Consider the following 21,085-nt stretch of genomic DNA (forward strand, 5'->3'; position numbering starts at 1 on the left):
CTCTGAGATTATGCCATTGCACTCCAGCCTGGGCAACAAGAGCAAAACTCCATCTCAAAAAAAAAAAAAAAACACAACAACAACAACAAAAACATTCCTATCCCAAATATCATTAGTCTATCAGGAGGTCCAGTTGTCATCAGCATGTTTACAAGGAAATTAAACAAGGTCACCTGATTTCTTTTCTGGAAGTGTTCCCCCAGGAATCAGGAAAGATGTGGATCACAGGCTGGCTGCCTTATCTCTTTACTCCCCACCAAGACACTTCTGAAACGGAAAGGAAATATATTATTAACAATTATGCCAGCCAGGTGTGGTGACTCACACCTGTAATCCCAGCACTTTAGAAGCCCAAGGTGGGCAAATCACTTGAGTTCAGGAGTTCAAGACCAGTCTGGGAAACATGGCAAAACCCCATCTCTAAGAAAAACACAAAAAAATTAGCCAGATGTGGTGGCATACTCCTATCGTCCCAGCTACTTGAGATGCTGAAGTGGGAGAATCACCTGAGCCCAGGAGGTCAAGGCTGTGGTGAGCCATGATCACACCACGGCGCTGCAGTCCAGGTGATAGAGTGAGACCCTGTCTCAAAAACAAACAAACAAAAAATTATTCCAAGGCAGCAGTTGAAAATTGGGACTAGCCCAGATAAACCCAGATGTATTGCCATTGTCTTAGTTCATTAGGGCTGCTATAACAGAGTACCATAGACTGGGTGGCTTAGAAACAGCAGAAATTTGTTTCTCACAGTTCTGAAGGCTGGGAGGTCCAAGATCAAGTCCCCAGCAGATTTGGTGTCTGGTGAGGGCCGACTTCCTGGTTCAAAGACCAGCACCTTCTCCTGGGTCCTCACATGATGGAACAATGAAGGCAGCTCTCTGGGATCTCCCCCTTTTTTTTTTTTTGGAGACAGAGTCTCGCTCTGTCGCCCAGGCTGGAGTGCAGTGGCACAATCTCAGTGTGCTGCAAGCTCCGCCTCCTGGGTTCTCACCATTCTCCTGGCTCAGCCTCCTGAGTAGCTGAGACTACAGGCACCCGCCACCATGCCCACCTATTTTGTATTTTTAGTACAGATGGGATTTCACCATGTTAGCCAGGATGGTCTCGATCTCCTGACCTCTTGATCAGCCTACCTCGGCCTCCCAAAGTGCTGGGATTATAAGCGTGAGCCGCCGCACCTGGCCGGGATCTCCTCTAAAAGGGCACTAATCCCATTTGTGAGGACCCCACCCTCATGACCTAATCACTTCCCAAAGGCACCACATCCTAATACCATCACACCAGACATAAGGTTTCAACATATGAACTTGGGAGGGGACACAAACGTTCAGACCCTGGCAGTCACCTTATCTATAGTGCCCAGCACTGGAAGTTTGTGGGTAACAGAGGAGAAATAAGGCTTGAAATTTAGGGAATCAGAAGGTAGTCTGTGAAAAATTATTTTCATCATCAGACATCTAAAATTGTAACTGGAGGATTACAATTGTAACTGGAAAATTATTTTAATCTTCAGACATGTAAAATTGTAACTAGAAGATTCTTGTTGAAGCCTAGTCAAAACAAAAGTTCTTTTTCTGGCAGAAATATACTCAATAATGCATGACATATAATTATAAATGCACTCGACATTTTTTTCTTTTTTGATAGGAATTGCACAAAATAGAATTTATCGTAACTCCTTTATCATAGGCCAAACTTCTATAGTTGTACTAAATGAGTTTGTCTGTGTGTGACATCACATGATTTATGCACTCCAAGCTCTAATAAAAAAAAAAAACTTTGATCAGTCATGCCAGAGGAAGAACTAAATTATCTTTCTATTCTCACTGTAGAAATTGATATTACAAATTCATTGTCATGTAAAGAGGCAATCAAATCATAGGCTGCCCCTAAGAAGAATAGAAAAAAAATATAAACATATCCCAGAAAATACATTAATAAAAATATTACATTGCTTTCTGAATTTTGCATTTTCTGTGCTGTTTCTCAGCTTTCTGAGCTTGTGACATCTGTGATATTTCTCAGTTTTTTGAGCTGCCACCTGGTAAGGTAGGAAAAACAAAAGAAGCTGGGGAGTCTCTCTGACTCCCCAGCTTTGAATCTTGGTCCTCCCATGTACTAACTGTGTGACTTTGGAGAAGCCCCTCTACCTTTTGGTACGTTGGCTTCCTCATCTGTAAAATGGAAAGAATAAGAGTAGCCTGCATCATAGGGACTTTATGAGGGTTAAATAAGTGAACACATTAATTGCTTAGAACATGGCCTTGTACAGAGTAGGGGCTTAATTAATGTTAACAATTAAGTGTGCAAGTGACCTCTCTTAACCTCTCTGAGCCTCCATTTCTACCCTTAAAAAATACGGAAAATGATACCCATCTTACAGAAATGCAAAGATTAGAGGTCAAGTCACTGGGATTTAGTGAGTATCAATAAACAAGAATGGCCAGGCACAGTGGCTCACACCTGTAATCCCAGCATTTTGGGAGGCCAAAGTGGACGGATCACTTGAGATCAGGAGTTTGAGACCAGCGTGGCCAACATGGTGAAAGCCTGTCTTTACTAAAAATACAAAATTTAGCTGGGCATGGTGTTGTGCATCTGTAATCTCAGCCTCCCTACTCAGGAGGCTGAGGCACAAGAATCCCTTGAACCTGGGAGGCAGAGGTTGCAGTAAACCCAGATCATGCCATTGCACTCCAGCCTGGGTGACAGAGCAGGATCTGTCTCAAAAAAAATTTTTCTTTTTTAGTTTAAAAAAAAAAAACAAAAACAAGAATGACTGATATTCAAATAATAGGCTCCAGTGAGTCAATGAGTTTCTCCTCTCAGATCCTCAGTGACGGATCCTGCCCCACCTGAGTGGCATTACCAAAAAGTGTGACACCAGCCGCCTGCTCCCAGCCTCCCTTCCTGTGACCCCTCACCCCCTCGCACTCCTGGTGGCTCTCTAAAAGTCTTTGGATATCATAGTTACTTTATTCACCTGGTGTTGAATAAAAGTACCTAACTAGCCTTAGGGCAACAGGATTTCTGCCTTTTTACATTTTATTTCTCTCATGGTTTTACTTTTTTCTCTCAATCTCTTTCAAGTTTGCAGTGTTTGGTTTATTACACTAGGTATGAAAAAAAAAAAAAAAAGATGAGTTGTTAATTGGAATGCTTGGGATCTCCCCATGTCTAGAAATTGAACCATACACTTGGGTCCCAAAAAGAAATGGGTATCGATTCCACTTTAACTGTCAGGGATGTTCTCTGACTTCCAACATGCCCTCCGTTCCCTTCCCCAGCAGCCACAAAGCAGCATGTAGGTAATGCGGCCTGACTTACCTAATGGAATGGCTTGACGCCTTCATTTAGAAAGCAAAAGCACTAAACTAACACCCTGAAATGAGGTCATCTCAATGTTGTACTTGGAGGAAACTATGAAAAACTTGATTCTTTCACTGAGCTTCAACCTCTGGTGTCAGTTTAATCCATTCATTGATTTTTATTCATTTACAAACCATTAAGGCCCTGTGTGTTACTCTCATAGGCACTCCTCAGAAACAAGGCCAGAGAAGCTAAATTTTACCACCAAGTTTCTGAATTTAGAAGCTTGCTTGCTGAAAAGACACAGGATCCAAAATTAAAGAAGGGGTGCGGAGAGAGGGGAGGGAATGGCAGGGGGTGGACATCAGCTCGTGTCCTGTCATCATCTATCTATCTACCTGAACAGAATACTGCTAGCTCTGAACCTTTCTTTAGGACTTTTGCCCGAGCTAAGGTTTTTTTGTTTTCAAATGAAACAGATCCTGATAGAACAACAACTCTCATAGGAGGAAAAATCACCATTATTATTCCAAGGCAGCATCATCATACTGAACTATTTAATCTATACATCCAAATGAGAAAAGTTCATTGTTTCACCACTCTACTCAGTATGGCATATTTAAGGGTCGGGCCTGCTACCATACCACATGAAAAAGGCCCTGTGGCCAGGCGCAGTGGCTCACACCTGTAATCTCAGCACTTTGGGAGGCCAAGGCGGGTGGATCACAAGGTCAGGAGATCAAGACCATCGTGGCTAACACGGTGAAACCCTGTCTCTACTAAAAAATACAAAAAATTGGCCGGGCGCGGTGGCTCAAGCCTGTAATCCCAGCACTGTGGGAGGCCGAGACGGGCGGATTACGAGGTCAGGAGATCGAGACCATCCTGGCTAACACAGTGAAACCCCGTCTCTACTAAAAAAATACAAAAAACTAGCCGGGCGTAGTGGCGGGCGCCTGTAGTCCCAGCTACTCGGGAGGCTGAGGCAGGAGAATGGCGTAAACCCGGGAGGCGGAGCTTGCAGTGAGCTGAGATCTGGCCACCGCACTCCAGCCTGGGCAACAGAGCGAGACTTCGTCTTAAAAAAAAAAAAAAAAAAAAATACAAAAAATTAACCGGGCGTGGTGGTAGGCGCCTGTAGTCCCAGCTACTTGGGAGGCTGAGGCAGGAGAATGGCATGAACCCAGGAGGCAGAGCTTGCAGTGAGCTGAGATCGTGCCACTGCACTCCAGCCTGGGCAACAGAGTGAGACTCTGTCTCAAAAAAAAAAAGAAAGAAAAAGAAAAGAAAACAGGCCCTGTGACCCCCTCTAGTTCACGGGTCCCCAACCCCCGGGATGCAGACTGGCACTGGTCCATGGCCAGTTAAGAACTGGGCTGCAGATCAGGAGGTAAGCGGCAGGCCAGCAAGCATTCCTGCCTAAGCTCCGCCTCCTGTCGTATCAGGGGTGGCATTAGTCAATAGGACTGCAAACCCTGCTGGGAACTGTGCACTCGAGGGATCTAGGCTGTGGCTCCTCATGAGAATCTAATGCCTGATGATCTGAGGTGGAACAGTTTCATCCCGAAACCATTCTCCCCATGATCTGTAGAAAAATTGTCTTCCATGAAACCTGTCACTGGTGCCAAGAAAGTTAGGAACCGCTGCTAGTTGTTCCTGGACTCTGAGCTGAGCCCCTGGCCTCACCTCTGAGTTTGCCTCTCAACTTATTTCTTCCTGATTGTTGACCTTGCTCTCAACTCACACATGGGTCCTGGTGTTCAACACCCCCACCAGCACTAACATATTCAAGGAAAAGCACCCAAAAGCCTGGTGCAAAGATAATACTAGAGTCGAATATCATTTTTGTAAAAAATATAATTATAAATATGTGTTTATATATATATACACATGTATATTTATTATTTGTGTGTGTATATATATATCACTCATATCTGTGTGTGCGTATATATATATATATATTTCCCTCCCAGGAAAATCCTCAGTAAATGGGCTTCTATGACTTATCTGGATCTGCAGACCACATTCCAGAGTTTGAAGCAGGCTTGGGATTATCCCTGGGGTTGTGTATGTGTGTGTATGTGTGTGTGTGTGTATACCATATAGTATATATATAGTAGCATATATATCATATATATGGTATATATGTACTATACGGTATATATATATACACTGCCATTATATATATACACACAGTGTATACACACATTATATATATACACACAGTATATATATATAATGGACACTGCCTGTGCTATCAAAGTGATGCAAACTCCTGAACAGACATGGAATCTATCTGTTCCTGCCCAGGCTGTCCTGGAACTCTAGGACATCCAGACTCTAAGACACTTCACAAAGCAGGTCTTTTGATTCCAACTGCAACCCCAAGAATAATCCCAAGCCTGCCTAAAACCCTAGAATATAGTATGCAGATCCAAATAAGTCATAGACAGAAGCCCATTTACTAAGGATTTTTCTGAAAGGGAAAACTGGTGTCCTTCCTAAATGAATATAGTGGAATTGACCCATTGCCCATTGCTAGTGAGGAAAGTGTAGGACTGGCTTTAGAATCAAATGGACTCAGGTTAGACTGGGCTCTGCCACTCACCAGCTGTGTGACACTGAGTAAATTAATCCCTCTTGGCCTCCATTTTCTAACCTATGAAATGGGGAGAAGTCCATCTACTTCATCAGGTTGTCATGAAGATGAATGAGATGAGGTTGCAAAGTGTTCAGCATGGTGCCTGGCTATGCAGTCACTCGATCAATAGTACTGATCAATACTGAAGGCTACTGATACGATCTGGTCTTTGAGCTGTTTTACAGTGAAGCACAGCCTGAGCACTGATCACCCCCTTGCGAAGGTCAGCTTTCTTTGGTAGGGATTAAAGGGGAGGTGTCACCTACCTTCCTCCCGAGCTCTCTACTGGGAAGTGCTCCCTGCTCTGGTCACCACTCACTCTGTGGCTGGTCACTGCCTGGTGCTCCTGGACACAGGCTCTTCAAATAGGATGCCACTGCTTCTCCAGGGAAAAAGGCAGAAAGGGAAGTAGGCAGGGAGCATGTCCCTTTGCTGTGCTGCCTCTTCATTCTCTGCTTCACTTGGCATAAGGCTACAGGGGGATGTGTGTCACATGTCCCTAAAAGTCTGGGGTAGTTAAAGGGAGTTACTACACTGGAACAGACTCACAGCCATGTACCGAAGATGATGTTTCCCATAGCCTCGGGGAAAAGGACCCAGATAGGCAACTCACCTCAAGGAGGGGCACATTCCACTTCCTAACTTCTCTCAAAAACACACCTTTTGGCTGGGTGTGGTGTTTCACACCTGTAATCTCAGCACTTTGGGAGGCCGAGGCGGGAGGATCACTTGAGGTCAGGAGTTTGAGACCAGCCCGGCCAACATGGCCAAAACCCATCTCTACTAAAAAATACAAAAATTAGCCAGGCATGGTGGCACACGCCTGTAATCCCAGCTACTCAGGAGGCTGAGGCACGAAAATTGCTGGAACCACTGAGGCAGAAGTTGCAGTGAAACCATGCCTTTCCTTCTGTTCCAGCTGCCATCACGAAAGAAGGAAGGAAGGAAGGAAAGAAAGAAAAGAAGGAAAGAGAAAAGAAAAGAAAGAAAGAAAGAGAGAAAGAGAGGAAGAGAAAGAAAGGAAAGAAAGAAAAGACAAACAGAAAAACACCTTTCCTTTAACTTCTGCAGCACAGACAATGCTATCAAGTCTTGTTTCATTTTCCTCTTCCCAAGCACATGAGAAGATTCCATCCTCGGCCTTCCATGCAGGCATTGTGAGGGCCATGCATTGGGGTTCTGGGCAATGGGATATGACTGGAAGTAACATTTGCCACTTCCAGGCCTGGGCATAAATCCCCTGCAGGAAAGGAAACCCCCTCCCTCTCTTCTCTGACCGCAGTTCCTCGAAGGTGACCTGTTCTAGGAGGCACTGCTACAAGATGGAGAGGTGCTGCCCACTCTACATCAGAGTTTGTGTTGTGAGCAAGGAGGAAACGCTCACAGTGCTACACCCCTGAGGTCCCAGGGCTATTTGTGACCACACCATAGCCTTAATTACCCAGACAAATATCACCTGAGACCAAGGCTCTTCATCAACCCTTCAAGAAACCCTGCCCTCAGGTGTTAGGCTTACTCCAAAATCTATATTCTTCCTTCTAGCTGTACATTTTACTAAATCTGAATTATTCATCTTAAATAATGCCCCAAAGAGAAAAGTGAGACTGTGGCAGAATAATGAGTGGTGACTTGGGCACCTTAAGCTCCAGCAAGATAGAGAGAAACATTGGCATTCTATATCCAAACTCTCCATTTTTTCCTCGCTTGTATGGATATGTTCACACATAATGCTCCCACACCATAATGCTACCCACAGGTAAATCACACACACACACACACACACCCCCAAAGGGCTAATAGTCTCAGACCAGGAGTCACAAACACGCACGTCTGAAGCAGCCACACAGAAAATGCCAGTATTGAAACAGACTGTTCACAAAGCTGCGGAAGACTGGCTGAGCCGTGCCTTGTCTGAAGGAAGCAGCTCTTTCCCCGTCTCCCCAGCCGTTACCATGCAAACTGCGGGTCAGTGTGGCCTGATCTTCCAATCCTTTAAAAAAAAATTAATATCTAAGTTTCTACAGAAACTCTCCAAAGTTTTACAACGTGGCAACTATGTACTTCATATAAAATTTTTTAAAAAGCTTTGCATGCCAAATACAGCTGAGCTGCCTGGTAGGCGTGCCCATGTTACGTAGGCCTACCGTTTTGCGTCATCTTCCCCAATCGTGTATGATTTATTTAGCTCCAGTCCTGTAGTTTGCAAGGCTGCCTCTCTCACAGGAAAGTGAATACCTAATTATGCAGGCTAATTCTTTTTCTTCATCACCTATCCTCTCCATCTGCAAATTCAAATTGCACCCCCATGGCCACTGGAAATAAGAATCCAACCCATTGATAAGTCATATACATCTTACATTTTGACTGTGGCTCCCTTAGCTACACCCAGGCAGCCTCTAGCTTCTAGATTACCATATGCAAGGATTCCGTTAAATTCTTAACCCTTGCTGCTGCCTCTGTGAGGCAAGGGAGCGCCATTAATGATGATGGCCTCGCACCTCTCTCTCTCATCCAAATACTCCTATGAGCAACAGCCTACAAGTATGAAATAATAGTCAGAAATTAGAACTGTGTTTTTGTGCCTGCATGACAATTTTTCTGAGAACAAGGCTAGCTAGCTTTTAGAAGGATCAAACAGAATTTGAAAATCACCCGACTTTATGTGCCAAGAGCTTTAAGAATATCAAACATTTCTTACCATTTGCAAGCAAATGGGTCAGAAGATTTTTCCGCGATTATCTCCTCCAGAAAAGAGCAGTTTGAAACCAAAGAAAATGGGTGTTACGAAGAAAAAAAAAAAAAAACTACTTGAGAACAAGAAAGTCAGTCCCTGAGATATCTCAGAAATTGAGATGGAATAACTTTCTTCTACCACACACGTGAGCCCCAAAGCACAAGCGAGGCTGCATTTCAAGCAGAAAGCTCTTTTCAAAGCACAAATGTTGGAAAACCAGACCAAGACATCAGCGCATTCTAAACACAGCTGTGTTTGTCCACACCTACTCTTGCCAGGCTGTGTTTGATTTAACCTGGCAACCCAGGGGTGAAAGGCTGCCGCATCCAATTACTCAGTTTCCGAGGCTCCTCTTCTCCCAGCATTATTATTGTTGATGTTTGATAGAGTAAATTGACCCATTATTAAATGTTGCAACCAACAGAGAGGTTTTAATAACCTTTCGAAGTTTTGTATTAAGTGTGTTTTTACAGGGCTGTAATTTGTATTCATCCCAGAAAAAAAAAAAAAAAAAAAGCCACTATTCTGGGTGCCGTGGGCTGCGTCTGCTGGGGTGAGTCTTATCACCACTCTGCTCCAGTCTCAGTTTAATCCATGAGTCACAGCTGTCTCTGGGATAACGTATTTATTAGCACTGGGGGGAAAAAAAAGAAAGGAAAACAGGTTGTAAGATTTGCCAATCAGTTGGGCTCTGCAAGTTGGAGAGTTCAGCAGGCTTTTTTGAGTGTTCTGGGTCACCTAGGAGTGAAGAGCCTACAGAAGTTGTCAGGAAAGTATAAAGCCCCAGGTTGTCATCAGGATAATGAGCCGGCGCCCTAGCTGGACTGGTTATCTCAGGCCGGCATCACAGGCAGAGAAAGTTTACAACAGAGAGCTTAAGGTGCAGTGTCAGCGTGTCCCTAGTTAGGGCCTGAGGGTACAACCGACTGGGCATCAGCATCCGATAGATAACAACAAAAGCCATTATCTCTCTCCCGGCTGGGCTGCCAAGTGCCGGGGCCAGGATTGCCTGGTGTTTGCAGTTTCCATAGCAGCACTGTTTTGTTCTAGCTGGCAAAGTACACGGAGAGGACGGATAAACATTGCAGGAAATGACACGAACAACCCAAGTACTGAGCCTGGGATCTTATGGCAGGCTCTGCCCTTTGTGAGTCAGCGGCGGAGGTGAGGACGGACACATTTCAGGAGATGCCTGGAAACGAACAGCGCCTTCGAGCACAGCACCTGGCTAAACCCAACCATCCCTCCAAGACTAGAGCTCTGGGTCTCTACTCCATTTCCCAGAGCGTTGGAAACACATGCAGTGCGTTCGGAACGCCGATAAAATGTGGAGAGAGCCCCGGCACAGGCAAAGTGAGGGGTGGGAGTGAGGTGCTGCTGTTCTCGGCTGCCCAGAACTCACTGAAGCCCTGGCTTGTCTTCCACCTCAGTGCTGCACGGATACAGGGGGGTCTCTGAAGTGCTGGTCACTGATTTGGAACATAACGCTCCATGCCTGTGTGTTTATACCTGCAGGGCGCCAACACCTCCACCCCTTGCATTGGAGACTGCTAGGGAGGGTTTGAAATTGGGGGCGATACATTGTTCAGATCCATTATTTGCTGGGCACATAGCTACTACTCGCTACTAAATAAGAGAAAAGAAGACCTGGTCCCAGCCTTATGTATTAATCACGTAGTATGTAATAGTTCTAATTTGCTTTAATTTCAGTTTTCATCTATTGGATAGAAACTGAACTAGTTGTCTCAGAATAGGAAGCAGAGTTCTCGGCCACTAAGGAAGCCTAGCAATTTCTTGATATTACAATATCAAAGCACCTCAATGGTGTTTTCAGTGTTAAAGAAATAAATCCTCTAATTTAAAGATTCTTAACTATTTTTATGCCATCCTCTCACTGTCATCATTGTCTCAAGCTGACACATGGGAAAAATGGGAGGTAACATTAAGTTTTATGTTTGCCAAAGGTCATAAATGTCAAATTAAGGGTGAAAGGTCACAAACTCATCCACTAGTCTAGATGATATTTCTTGTTCCCAACCCTGTGTAAACACAGAGGGTTTAATGCAAATACATTGGCCACTTCCGTCCTCCCTGTTCTGGGATGTGGCTGCTATAATATTATTTCTCTTTTATGGATTAAGCTAAACGTACCCTGTGTAACCTAAAGGCTTCCCTGGCTGAATATCAGTGCCTTTGGGCTTTCAGATTAATGGGACTAAATGTCTTTCTTTTAGGTAAGCCAAAAAATATTACGGTCTCAGCTAGACCTAAATGACAAAATGGGTAGGAGATTAAATCTAGAATGGAAGGAGTTAAGGGAAATCCACATATTTAAACCTGCACAGTAAACAAAGGGAAAGTGTACTAAGAACCGGTCTTAGCAATGATTAAAAAACCAGATTTCACTGGTCTTTGTTCCTCTAGAATCATAGCCAGTTGCCAGGCATATTGTAAGTACTCATAATTATTTGTTGAATTAATGATCCTCTCAGGGCTCCAGCCGCAGAACGGAAAGAAACATCTGGAGTGTGGTGGAAAGCACCTGAGACTCAGGCTGCTCAGCCTCTGGTCCACTCCTCCTGAGTCCTGGCGGGGAGCACAGCCTCCAGCGGCCCTTGGTTTCAGGGTCGCTATCCTGCTGCTACCTGACTGATGCTGGAAACCAAAGTAGGTCAGGCCTTGAGGTGGAAGTGAGGCAGCAGTTTCTGCCCTTGTTTTCCAGGACTAGGTAAGAACTTATTCTTCCTAGTTATGGGTTAAAAGCAAGAACTCTAAAAACTTATCTCCCTGCAGTCTCTCGGGAAACAAATATGTCACCATCCACGTCATCTCATGTTCATGGCAGCCCTCTGTTTGACTTTACACAAAGCACTCCCAAGACTGAGCTGGTGGGAGAAAAAAAAAAAGAAACATCAAAACAAAGCAAAAAACCCCTGACATCTAGGTCCTTATACTTTGATATTAACCATAATTTAAAGAGTATTTTGTAACTGCCATGCACTGTGCTAAGCACATTACTAACATCTGATTTATTCTTCACTCCTGTAAATGGACAGAGCTCAGAGAGGTGACATAGCTTGCCCTGGGTCACACAGCTAGCAAGTGATGGAGCTGAAATTGGAATCCAGGTTTGACTGACTCAAAATTCCAGGCATGCTCTTTACCATTACAGCGAGCTGTCCCCTCCAGCCTACGGCAAGAGACAGCACACGCATTACATAAATGATAAAGGAGCCTACAGTGTTTCATCCACCACTTCCCAGACAGGCAAGAGGGAAACGCATTTGAAAGGCTCAGAATTTTTTTTAAATTTTTTGAATAGGTAAAACATTTACAGGTTTCAAAAAAATCAAACAGTCTACAGAGGTTCAGAGTGAAACATCTTATTCCCATCCTGTCCTCCACCAGCTCTCTATCCTCTTTATTGGATTTGTAAGGTATCCTTCAGAGTTCCTTTATGCAAATACACACACATGTGAACATACATATTTTTCTTTCTTGTTTTTCACAAAAGGCAATGCACTCTACATACTGTTCTGCACCTTGGGCTTTTCTTTTTCCACTTGCCATTTCATTTAACCAAAGACTTGTCAGCCTTTCCATACCAATGCATACAGACCTTCCTTTTTTGTTTTTCTTCTTTTTTTTCTTTTTTTTTTTGAGACAGAGTCTCACTCTGTCACCCAGGCTGGAGTGCAGTGGTGCGACCTCTGCTCACTGCAACCTCCACCTCCTGGGTTCAAATGATTATCCTGCCTCAGCCTCCCAAGTGGCTGGGACTACAGGCACCTACCACATGCCAGGCTAATTTTTTGTATTGCAATAGAGTATAGCTTAGTATTCCACTGTAATTTATTTAAGCAGTTCCATATTAATGAACAATTGAATTGCTTCTGATCTCTTCCACTAAAGATAATGGTACAATGAATAACTTTGAACATATACCATTTTACATGTGTGCCAGTATATATCTGTATGGTAAAATCCTAAAAGTGGATTGCTAGATCAAAAGATGTACGTGTTTGTGGCCAGACAGGGTGATTCACACCTGTAATCCCAGCACTTTCAGGGGCCGAGGCAGGCAAATCGTGTGAGCCCAAGAATTTGAGCCCAGCCTGGGCAACACGGTGAGACCCTATCTCACAAAAAACAAAAAAAACTAGCCAGGAGTGCTGGCATGCACCTTTAGTCCCAGGTACTTGGGAGGCTGAGGCAGAAGGATTGCTTGAGCCTGGGAGGTTGAAGCTGCAGTGAGCCATGATCCTGCCACTGCATTCCAGCCTGGGTGACAGAGTAAGACCCCCTCTCTAAATAAATAAATAAATAAGTGTTTGCAATTTAAATAGGTATTGCTAATACCCTTCTGTCTAGTGTCTCACAAGGATACAATCAAGGCTTCAGCTTAGGCTATGGCAATACCTATTTAAACTGCAAAAACAAGGTGTTTTGTTTTTTGGGTTTTTTGGTTTCTATGTTTTAGGGAGAGAATTTGAGAAGTTATGTGTAGTCCTTGTTTTCAAAAGGCACATCATCTAATTAGGAAAGGCTTGAAATCCATGCATGAAATGTGGAAGGATCAAAATTGGAGGCAAACATCCTAACTTTGCTAAGGGATTGGCTAAAAATAGGAACAATACTAACTCACCAAAACCATTCATTATTTGTTCATCCATCAACATTCTTATTAAATTTTTATTTCAGAGGTAGAAAAACAAGGATGGACTAGAGTGAATAAGGGTTGAGTGGACACTGATTTCTGTTTGGGGATCTATGTGGCTCTAGGGGAGCTGATTCTATCCCAGGAATGGAGCCCCAGAGATTTTCTACACCAATCAGCACTTTCCATTCCCCTGATCAAAATGCTGGGCTCAGAGGTGAGCACTGTAGGCTAAGCAGGCCCATCAGTGTGATTCTCAGGGTTTTGCTTGGAACTTTAGGATAAAAGCATTTTCTCTTCCTTTGGAAAGTCTGAAATAAAATCATTTTTGCTACCATGAGGAAAGTGAGAGGGAAATAAAACTTTTTAAATTAAAGAAACCCCTAGCTAGCATCCTGATGATTTTGTGTACCTTTGGATCAACCTCACATGAAGCCCAGTTTACCGATAAACAATGCAGTGACATGAGCCAGTAATATTCCTTTATCACTCAAGAGAATGTCTGTGATTCGATATGGGCCAGGCGCAATGGCTCATGCCTATAATCCCAGCACTTTGGATTTTTTTTTTTTTTTTTAGGTTTTTTGTTGTTGTTGTTGGGAGTGTTAGTATTTTTAGTAGAGATGGGGTTTCACCATGTTGCCCAGGCTGGTCTCAAATTCCTGAGCTCAGGCAATCCACCCACCTCAGACTCCCAAGGTGCTAGGATTACAGTGAGCCACATTGCCCAGCCAATCCCAGCACTTTGGGAGGCAGAGGCAGGTGAATCGCTTGAACTTAGAAGTTCAAGATCAGCCTGGGCAACAGAGGTAAACTCTATCTCTACCGGAAAAAAAAAAATTATCTAGATGTGGTGGTATACTCCTGTAGTCCTAATTACTCAGGAGGCTGAGATGGGAGGATTGCTTGAGCCCGGAAGGTGGAGGTTGCAGTGAGCCAAGATTGCACTATTGCGCTCCAGCCTGGGTGACAGAGCAAGATCCTGTCTCAAAAATAAAAATAAAAAAGAATTGATCTGTTGATATGGAAGTCTTCTTCATGAGGTTGTCAGTGTTTGAACTAAACCTGCGGACATACAGGAATTGAATGATAGAGCGAGCTGGTGAGAATATTCCAGGAAAGATGTGATCTCAGCAAAGGCAGGAACACCCTGCAGTGCTTTCCCTCCATTTTGTGGGATCTGCCTTCTGCCTCCCCTGCAGCAGCCTCATTCTTTATCTACCAAGTAATCATTGTGTGATTTATAACCAGGCCCAGTCTTAAAGCTTGTTACCATTAACTATGTAAGTTCAATTTCATTGCAATTTATTTTCTCTTTTTATCTAACTTTTGAGTTTATCCTAAATAGAAGGCATGTCCTATTCCAGATAGTCAGACAAATTTGCCTTTAAGACCTAAGCTGATATTAAGCAGGAAAGTTCATTCGGCTCACTTTGGAAGTAGTTTGGTTTTTGACAGGATGATAGGACAGAGATGGAAGAAAAAGGGGGCGGGGGATATGGTTTTTAGTGTTATCTATTGCTGTGTAACTATTTTACTACAAACATAGTAGCTTTAAAAAGAAAACATTTGTTATCCCATAGTTTTTGTGGGTCAGAGTCTGGGCATGGCTTAGCTGGTCTTCTGTTTAGGGTCTCACAAGGATACAATCAAGGTGCTGGCTAAGGCTTTGCTCTCATCTGAGACTCAACTGAGGAAGGATCTGCTCTCAACTCTGATTGTTGGCAAATGCAGCTCCTTGTGGTTGTAGGACTGTGGCGGCTTTAGTATTTTGCTGAATATTGGCCAGAAGTAGCCCTCCGCTGCCACTGGCCATCTGCAGTTCCTAGCTGCAGGGGGTTCCCCAACATGGCTTCTTGCTTCTTCAAAGCTAGCAAGGGAGAAAAAGAGGCTCCCACAAGATGGGAGCTCTGGGTGGCCCCTTCTCTACAGCTCCAGGCAGCCACCAGCCTGTTGAAACCAAGGTGAGGGGTCCCCCACCCATATTTGAAACCAAAGAGGCAGGCTTGATGATCTCCAAATCATCTTTAGTGTTATTATTCCCTCATCTTGAAGAAAAGCATGCTTTTGCAGCCAAATTGCTGTATGGTTAACTCCTGTAGGATCTAAGAAGTCCAACAGCCTTTCTTCATTTCATCCTGTCTCCATCCCTTCAAACTGGCAGTGTTTCTGTTTGGCTGGCTAAATAGGTCTGTAGTTCAGCCCCACACCAGCCTCCATATCAAATGGCTGTTCAATCATACCCTTAGTGTTCTCTCCTGAGCACACTTCCTCATTTTTTGCAATATGGACAGGCTAAGGTTTCCCAGATCATTAGGTTTTGGTTCCTTTTTGCTTAACAATTCTTTCTTCAACTCATTTCTCTCTTCTCATATTTTACTATAAGCACTTTAGAGGAACCAAGCCACTTTTTAATGCTTTCCTTAGAAGTCAGTTAAATATCCAGTTTAATCGCTTATCAGTTCTACCTTCCACAAAACACCAGAACACAAACACAATTCATCCAATTTCTTTGTCACTTTATGGCCAGGACTGCCTTTCTTCCAATTTCCACTAACATATTCCTCATTTCTATCTGAGACCTCACCAGAATGGCCTTAACCGTCCATAGTTCTACCAACATCCTGTTCATGATTATTCGTGTATTCTCTAAGAAGATGGAAGCTTTCTCTAACAGTTCTCCTCTTTTCTTTCTAAGCTCTCACCAGAATCACCTTTAACAACTGAGATTCACAGCAATGTCAGCTTTTTCTAGCATAGACCTCAGGGGTGCCCAATCTTTTGCCTTTCCTGGGCCACATTGGAAGAAAAATTGTCTTAGGCCACACATAAAATACACTAACACTAACCATAGCTAATGAGCTTAAAAAAAAAAAAGAGGCAAAAAAATCTCATAATGCTCTAAGAAAGTTTACAAATTTGTGTTGGGCCACAGTCAAAGCCATCCTGGGCCTCATGTGGCCCATGGGCTGTGGGTTGGACAAGCTTGGTCTACATATTACCCAGTTTCAGAGCCACTTCCACATTTTTACGTATTTGTTACAGCAGCATCCCAATTTCCCAGTACCAATTTCTTCATTAGACTGCTCAGGCTGCCATAACAACATTCCACAGACTGGGTGGCTTTCACAACAGAAATCTATTTTCTCACAGTTCTGGAGGCTGAGAGTCCATGATCAAAGTGCCAGAGATTGGGTTTCTCCCGAGGCCTCTCTTCTTGGCTTGCAGATGGTCGCCATCTTGCTGTGTGCTCACTCAGAAAACTCTGCACCCACCTCCCTAGTATCTATTCTTCTTCTTATCAGAATACTAGTAGTATTGAAATAGCCACCCCCCTTATGACTTCATTTAGACTTAATTACCTCCTAAAAGTCCCTATCTGCAAATACAGTCATTAAGGACTTCCGCCTATGAATTTTGAAGGTATGTAATTCAGTCTATAACAATGACCCACCTTCACCAGATACGACATTTACATGACCACAAGCACAACAAACTCTTCTGCTGTGCCTGCCTCTTTCAACATATTCGTGCTCGCCATCAGGACTGGTAGAAATTAGAGTTTGTTTACAGCCATATGGGAGACCTTGAGTTTTTTCCTGAGTGCATTCATGGGGCATGCATTTGTGTCTGTCTGTGTGTGGTACTCAGCTCCAGGGCCTTGTAACAGAGATGATGTATCCCCACCGAAGAAAAATGACAGTCAGAATAAGAAGACGAAGCCAATTTGTCACTTAATGTAAAGCCTGATTGTGCAGCAACAACAGCCTCACACTGGGATTGATTACAAACAAGATGGCACTTCCCTGTGGGCTGCCTCGCGCGTTATTATAAATAAATACCATTCGTTTTAGAATCTGCATTACTGCAGAGGACAGATTATACCTCAGCGCCCTAGGTATACAGTAAATATCCCAGGGAGTACAATGGCCCTTCTCAACCCTCAATAGGAGCTTCACTTCATGTGACACAGTTTCATAAATAAAATCAGGCTGTAGCACAGAGTCATGAGAACAGAAATGAACACAGAGTCTGACTGATATTAGGGATTCATCTCCATGAAGGGCATGCTTTAAAGTGTGGTGGGATTTTGTTCCAAGCGGCCCAGGGGCCCTCAGTAGCTGTAAGGCATTTTTTATTTCTCCCTGGCAGTGAAGCCCAGGAGAACTGCTTGATACCTAAGAGTATTTCCTGAAAATCAGAGTTCAGTTTTCAAGATGAAAATAAATCTGTTAAATTTTTTTGAATATCTCCTTGCCCTTGCCCTTGCCCTGACTGTTCCAAATCTGTCATCCTGCGATCTTCAAATAAATAAATTATTTTAACCAAGAAATATGGAGTGACTGTTTTCTATTTATTTCTTTATGCCTTGCTTCAGTGCAGAGTTGAATTTGATCTGCCTGTGAGAAATATATATATTTTTCATTTCCGGAGCTATCCACTCGTTTTCTATCTTCCTCTCTCCGTCTTTTCGACGTCTTCCTATCTCTGCTATCTTTCCTTCATAAACACGGACAGGCGCTGGGAAGGCGCAGCCCATCCCCTTTTCAGGTGTGACACGAGTGCCCTCTGCCGTCCAGAACGGTGAACAACTCAGCATCCAGGCAGGTTCAGACCAGAGGAGCAGATGGGGAAAAAACCTACAGCCGTTCTCCCACCTCTGGGCAAACACTGGAAGTATTGTTAAAATGAATAATTTATTAAACCACAATTGTTTATTGACTGCCCTTTCACTATTTGCTTTCCAGTTATTAAACACATTCGCGGGGTGCTTGGGTGTCAGCCCTTAGCCGACTTGAAGCTTCTTTCTGAGGCAATGATGTTCCCAGCCCCCTTGCTTCTCTACACACGAGACATTTTCGATCTCTTTTGTCAGGTCAGGGTCAAACTACAGTTGTTCTGAGATGACTTTATCAATTCTCAGTTGATAGACTCTAAATGAAAAAATGCCTACCGCCGCCCCGTCGCTACTTAAGGAGGGTGATTTGTGTAATGTTCTGTCAGTCCAGCAGGATCTGTGACAGGCGCAAAGAGTCAAGTGAAATAAGGAAAAAAATGTTTTTATGCCTTTTATTAGTCTCTCTTCATTTCATCAAGGAACAGATGACATCCATCCTAGGATGTCCTTCCAAACCGAAAGAGGCACGGGAAGAAACGTCCCCACTCCTTTCGGGGTAAGCAGGACCCGCTTTAAGTACTCATGCGAATTCTCACCCTTCACCGTGAGGGGATTCAGTGTCCACAGCAGAGCAGGTGGGAGGGGCCCTTGCCAGGAAGAAAATCCTCTCCCTCCAGATTTGAAGGGAAGCATCAGTCTGTACCCGGAGTGCCCCCTGCTTTTAAAGGGCAAACATTTCCACCATCCAGAATTGCAAGAAAATGTGCAGTAACCCAAAAATAAATCAATAAGGCTCGAGGCAAAGGAAGAAACAGAGATTCCCAAAACTGAGAGATTTTATTCTAAAACTCAAAATTGTAAAAAAATACTTTATTGATACTGATACTAGATACAAGCACAAGAAAGCTTTCACCATTCCCTCTCTCTCTATCTCCTAAAATAAGACAATCATTTCATTTCCAAATAACTCATTAGGGATTTGTGTTTAAATGTAGAGACCTATTGCCAGATGTTGCCAACACAAAAAAGAAAACTCCTAACAGTAAATAAAATCAGAAATGTCATCAAATTATTTCTTTCCCCAAACTAAATATGACTTTCAAGGAAAACTCACACTTCGATATTTTCTGTCACAATATTAAAATTCACAGGCTCAGCATCCAGAAGACACAGGCCAGGTACAGGCTAGGGGGTGGGGAGGGACCCTGCCAGCAGGGTTTGCCTAAACTCAAGCATTGAGAAAGTGTGTCTGTAAGATACAGTACATATTGATGACGACTGGCACTAAATTTGAAGTGAATCTGATTTTCTGACCTGAGTGACAGTTATGGTTTTGCCAGGCACGTGACTGAACATGGCACATCCTCACTAAGCTTTGGTTTCCATGTTTGTAAAATTAAACTGATGCTTCTTCCTTCATGAAATTAAATATGAGTTCTTCTGTGTCATGTATACAAAGTACTTAGCACAGTTAGCGGTACAGTAAACATGAAATACATGTGTGGGACCCTTAGCTTTCTATTTTCATTCCCTTCTTTCCATCCTAAGCACCATACTTCAAAACAGGGTCAGGCCAGGTGTGGTGTTCATGCCTGTAATCCCAGCACTTTGGGAGGCTGAAGTGGGCAGACTGCTTGAGCCCAGGAGTTCAAGAACAGCCTGGGAAACGTGGTGAAACCCTGTTTCTATTTTTAAAAAAAATACAAAAATTAGCCAGGTATGGTGGCTCACACCAATAGTCCCAGCTACTTGGGGAACTGAGGCAGGAGGATGGGTTGAGCCCGGGGAAGTTGAGGCTGCAGTGAGCCAAGATTGTGCCACTACACTGCAGTCTGGGCAACAGAGTAAGACCTTGTCTCAAAAACAAAAAGGGTCACCCCATTTTTATGCTTCCTAAATTCCATCTGCCTTTATTCAATAAATATTTATTGAACCCTTCTACATTCTAGATACTCAAACATGAAAAACAGAGTCCTCACCCTCTAGGAAGAGGACACATATATAATACATTAACAGTCTATATAATAAAACTAATTATTTCTTTGTTATTGGCACTAAAGTAGCCGGTGTCATATGTGGCTGTGTGGCACACATGAAGTTTACTTTAGTGGAGAGTGTTCAGGAGTAGGAAAGAACCACAATTATTTTTCTTTCCATACAAAGTCATATAATGAATCATTTCATTTAGAATAACAGTACATTAAAAGTTTAAATGGATAAGTCTAGGTTTTTTGAATGTTGCCATAATTTTACAGGTGGTAAAAGAGCCTCAACACGTTCATGATTTGGTCAGGCACGGTGGCTCACACCTGTAATCCCAGCACTTTGGGAGGTCGAGGTTGGTGGATCACCTGAGGTCAGGAGTTCGAGACCAGCCTGGCCAACGTGGCGAAACCTCAACTCTACTAAAAATACAAAAATTAGCCAGGCATGGTGGCACGTGCCTGTAATCTCAGCTACTAGTGGGGCTGAGGCAGGAAGATCGCTTGAATCTGAGAGGCAGAGGTTGCAGTGAGCCGAGATCACGCCACTGCACTCCCGCCTGGGCAACAGAGCAAAACTGTCTCAAAAAAAAGAAAAGAAAGAAAGAAAGAAAAGAAAAAAGAAAAGTTTATTTTTTTTATTTTTATTTATTTATTTATTTTTTATTTTTTTTTGCAGTTGTGCATTTTAATTTCCTATTTTTCCCTTGTGGATTCACAAAGGAAATCATACTAGAAAAAAAGAAGTTATCTAAAAGCTGAATGGAAGCCTGGCCAACATGGTGAAACCCTGTCTCTACTAAAAATGCAAAAATTAGCTGGGTGTGGTGGTGCGCCCCTGTAATCCCAGCTACTTGGGAGGCTGAGGCAGGAGAATCTCTTGAACCTGGAGGCAGAGGCTGCAGCAAGCCAAGATCGTGCCACTGCACTCCAGCCTGGGTGACAGAGTGAGAACTCATCTCAAAAAATAAAAAAATAAAGAAAAAATTTTAAAAAGCTGAATAGATCTTAGTTTCTCTTCAGTGAAAGCTCTAAAAATTTGAGAATTTTGAGAGCCCAGAAGCTTGAGTCTATGTTTTTCTCTGTTGTGTCCCCATTTCCTGGTCCAAAATCTGGCATAGAGTAGATGCTCAATAGGTCTTTT

Source organism: Colobus angolensis, unplaced genomic scaffold (assembly GCF_000951035.1).
Source record: "Colobus angolensis palliatus isolate OR3802 unplaced genomic scaffold, Cang.pa_1.0 Scaffold235, whole genome shotgun sequence".
Lineage (NCBI taxonomy): Eukaryota > Metazoa > Chordata > Mammalia > Primates > Cercopithecidae > Colobus > Colobus angolensis.